This window comes from Protomyctophum parallelum (assembly GCF_964188405.1).
Source record: "Protomyctophum parallelum genome assembly, chromosome: 21".
Taxonomy (NCBI): domain Eukaryota; kingdom Metazoa; phylum Chordata; class Actinopteri; order Myctophiformes; family Myctophidae; genus Protomyctophum; species Protomyctophum parallelum.
In genome coordinates, this window is record NC_139713.1 from 24,318,250 (window position 1) to 24,323,307 (window position 5,058).

Genomic DNA, 5,058 nt, shown 5'->3' on the forward strand with positions numbered 1-5,058 from the left:
AAAGTGGCTTTTACTTTCCCTCTCCACACGCATGAGCAAACTGACTCACTATACCGATACCGAGCATATTTATTAGGCCTAGTAACAGAAATCTGTTTTGATTAAAAGTATTATTTTTCTCCTCCTGTCCGATGGGGAGGGGGGGGGGGGGGGGGGGGCTGTGCCTGGGGGGAGGGGGTGCTCCAGCACCCCTACTTCCCTCAGCCATGATTGAGTATAGTCCAAAAGTATAAAGTTGATGGGTGCACGGTTCAGGTAGATACAGTTCATAGAAAGAATACCAGCACTCACGTTATATGCAATAGGATTCTTATTTTTAATTTCTCCCCCAGCAGCAAAACAACAAAGGGACGTTTCGGCCTGGAGGCCTCGCCGCCTTCCTCAGCGTAAAGCCCCAAACTGAGCGCATACTTCCTCAATGTATGAGGAGTGAGCAGGCCACTTACTGTGTCAAGCAGTACGATTATTATTATATATATATTTTTTCATTCAAAACCACTTTTTTAAGGTATCACTCAATACCACCGCCATACCATTGGTAAATAGTGATTTACCGCAATAACAAATCCACAACAATATCCATATTAGCTTGGATTCCCCATTGATGATGTCACTGGAGGACGGGTTTCTGAACTGCCCACAGACAACCCTCCTATGAGACACAGAAGAAAGTAATTGTGCCATTTTATCATGATTATTTGTGAAGATCAAGGAACTGACTTAGTATTTTTTTTTTAAATTTAGCCTAAATCACAAAACATGTGATTTAGGCCATGCGGTACCAGAGGTGGCCATGTGTCACGAGGAGCTGCATGACTTCAAAATCATTTTCTTAAAAAAATGACTTGGGCCATTAGTTTATGGCGATTTTAAACTCACTGTTATTTTATCATGATCATTAGTGAGGACCAATTATATGAAGATAGGTTGAAAAATGGTGAAGTGGTCCTTTAATTAATATTTACAAACAACTTCACAGAAAAACAAGCCCAAAGTCGCTTATATTAAGTGGACATGGCAACTGTCCTCCACGGCTCGCGTCACTACTTCCATGCCGGAGTTCGACGGCGTCCTCCGGTCCAGAGCCCGCCTACATTCGAAACGGGATCCGGTCATTTCCCCCACATAAACATACACGGCGCGCGCACACCGTTTCCGTATCCGCCGGAGTCTCTCTGGAACCGGATGTGCAAAGCATAGATTATGGTGCAAACAAAGTGGGCAAAAGCGACCTCAATTCATCCCAGGCTAGTTTATTTACGGAAGGTTAGGAGGACCAAATTTAGTGCTGCTACGTTTGTTAATTTATGTATTATTATCACATCATTCAGTAGCCTATGATTTATTGTGTCATTATTATTATTATTATTATTAATAATTATTGTTATTGTTATATTAATACATCATAATAATTAATAATTAATAATAATAGTAATTAATAATAATAATAATACTTATTATTATTATTACGTTTTGGGTGTAAAATAGAACAGGCTTTGCTGTTTAAAACGTTTCAACCCCTTTCACTTTGGGAGATATTATGCAGCAACTTAATTGGTTGGGTGGTCAATAGTGTACCATAATGGTCACAATGAACAATGACAATTTTCACTATTTTAGAGATAATAATATAATAATAATATATAAGAGGGAGTGCAACAAACCATGTACAACCCAGATTCGGCACAAACAAGGGACTAAATTATTTTCGCTCCTATGCCACCAAAATGTGGAACGCCCTACCAACAGTCATTAAGACATGTGAATCCCTTGACTCCTTCAAAACCGCTCTCAAAGGGCACCTACGGACGGCTGCAATTTGAAACTGGCCCCCGTAAAATCTGAATCACATAAAAACACTGCAGTGTATTATATAGCCTATACAGAATATTCTGTCTGTCTGTGCATGCCGTAAACATGGAGTGGCAGTGCTGTCACTGTGTGGGGACTGGGGAGTGGGGACTTTCATCTCGATAAACTTATAAACATTTTGCGCTGCTGTCTGTTATATCAGTGTGCTTAGCGCTCAGTGCGTGGCTGCATGCGTATAGTGAGAGAGCGAGAGAGGGGGGCGTCCAGACGTCCAGTCCCAGACGGCACGACACATGCACGTTATGAGTATAATTTTATCACCATAGATTTCACTGTGTAGGCTAGTTTATGAATGGAACACATTGATAAAGGTCCCCCCTGCTGCGTTTCCAATTGCTGCGGATGACAGTGTGAAGGCAAACCGCAGCAAATTAAATAGGCAAGAATCCCAATTTCTCCGCCCATACGCATCGAGTCTACCGAAGTATTAGGTGGGAATGTGACCTCACCTAAGATAGTCAAAGGATAGTCAAACCTGACTAACTACTGTTGTAAAACTCTAAGTACTGGACCCTCATCTGGTTTGACAGACAGGTAGTGTGTGCCGGCAGGGTGGTGTGTGACAATCCGGTTGAAGTTAGCCCTGGAACATGACTGCCATGATGATTATCATGACAGTCATGCAGAAACTTTGCCCTGTTTTTTGCGCTCGCTGCATTTACAAGATTTCCGTATATATAAACAGTCAGATTTCAAATATAAAGTACTCACAAAGTGTCCCACGGGTGTTAGTTAGTACTAGTAGCAGCGCCAGCGATTAGAATTGCTGCGTCCCGCGTTGCTTAATAAAAAGCATTTTTGTCCGAGCTCCCCGGCTACTTTTTTCAAACGGGGTTCGTTTGGGAAATTCACAGTTGCACACCGGGAGCGCACTCGCCTATTAGTCTGTATTGGCAGGGCGGTCAGCGTACCTATATCGAACACACCGAGTGCCACCCTCCTCCCGACCGATAGGGGCGCGTAGTTGAAAGCCAATGGCAAAATAACAGCTCGGATAAAAATGCTTTTTATTAAACAACGCGGGATGCAGAAATTCTAATCGCTGGAGCTGCAACTAACTAACACCCGTGGGACAAATTGTGAGTACTTTATATTTGAAATCTGAATGTTTATACGGAAATCTTGTAAATGCAGCGAGCGCAAAAAACAGGGTGAAGTTTCTTCATGACTCTCGTATGAATACGAGAGTCTAGCCCTGGAACATGACTGCCATGATAATTATCATGACAGTCATGCAGTAACTTTGCCCTGTTTTTTGCAGCCGCTGCATTTACAAGATTTCCGTATATTTAAACATTCAGATTTCAAATATAAAGTACTCACAAAGTTTCCCACGGGTGTTAGTTAGTAGCAGCGCGAGCGATTAGAATTGCTGCGTCCCGCGTTCTTTAATAAAATGCATTTTTGTCCGAGCTCTCCGGCTACTTTTTTCAAACGGGGTTCGTTTGGGAAATCCACAGTTGCACACCGAGAGCGCACTCGCCTATTAGTCTGTATTGGCAGGGCGGTCAGCGTACCTATATCGAACACACCGAGTGCCACCATCCTCCCGACCGATAGGGGCGCGTAGTTGAAAGCCAATGGCAAAATAACACCTCGGATAAAAATGCTTTTTATTAAACAACGCGGGATGCAGAAATTCTAATCGCTCGCGCTGCTACTAACTAACACCCGTGGGAAACTTTGTGAGTACTTTATATTTGAAATGCGAATGTTTATATATTTTAATTATTTGTAAATGTAGCGTCTGCAAAGACCAGGGTGAAGTTACGTCATGACCCTCGTATGAATACGAGGGTCATGTTTACAGGGCTAACGAGAGTCATGAACCATGGCTAGGTTGAAGTATACCTTGGTACAGCGGCGGCGGTCGACGGGCCCGGGAGAACAATAACGCGACACGAGACAGTATTACGCTAAGGTTCACAAGTTTATGTATCACACTGAAACAAAACGCCTGTGGTCTCCAAGGCTAGGATCACACAGCTAGGATATAGAGCAACGCGTTGCGGGTTCGAATTCTGATCCCGGCGACCCAATTGCTGAGTGTCACTCCCCATCTCTCTCTTCTTATTTCCTGTCAGTCTACTGTCTTATAAATAAAGGCATAAAAGTGCCAAAACACTGTGGATCACTTCTTTCAAAACAGGCCTGAAAATCCATCTATCAGGAGACCATAAGAGCCCATAGAAAGGAGATGTAATTTTCTGCAACATCTTTCTTTTTTTCTCCTTTGTACATACATAATTATAATAAAATAATCAATCAATCAATCAAAGTCTAGAGGGAACCTGCATTATGCTATGAGCTGTTTGAACTTGTAAGATGTATCATGTGTGTCATCATTGATTGATTCCCAAAAATAAGGAACAAAGTGTTTCCCTTATCAGTTCTATAAACTTTATTTGGAAACTAATTTGGAGAGACTTAACTTTCAGCCTGCAGTTATTTTTGCCTAAGTTGTCCATTGCTGTGTTTTCACTGGGGGCACGGCACCCTGCCAGCTGTGTTTTCACTGGGGGCACGACACCCTGCCAGTTGTGTTTTCACTGGGGGCACGGCACCCTGCCAGTTGCACAACAGGATATCCTCATCAGTGGTGCATGGGAAGTAAGTACATTTACTTAAGTACTGTACATGAAGTGCAATATTGAGGTATTTGTACTTTCCAATTTCCAATACCTTTACTTCTACTCCACTGCATCGCAGATCCAAATATTGTACTTTTACTCCACTACATATATTTGAAAACTTTAGTTACTAGCTATACTTTGTATATGTTTATTACAACACAGTACACATCTTCTGCCATATATACATTTCGGCATTGCGATGCATTGTGAGCTTGTAGATCAGCTATTTTCAACTGATACTGAAAACTTGAAATGAGACATTCTGCATGAGTATTTTACTTTGTTAATTTAAGTACATTTTGATGCCAATACTTTTGTACTGGGCAATATATATCGGTATTATATCCATGAGAATCAAATTAAGTAGTCTTTTAAACAGCCCTTTTGCTTTCCAAACTTGGCTTTTTGGTAAACAAAAGCAAAATAGTAAATCCAAAACAATGTTGCTATGTGAAATTACCGGCAACTACTGTTTGACAGAAGAAAAAAAGAGAGAAAAAATAAAAACGAAGATCTGTTAAGAGAAAAATCCAAACCCATAAATAAATCATAA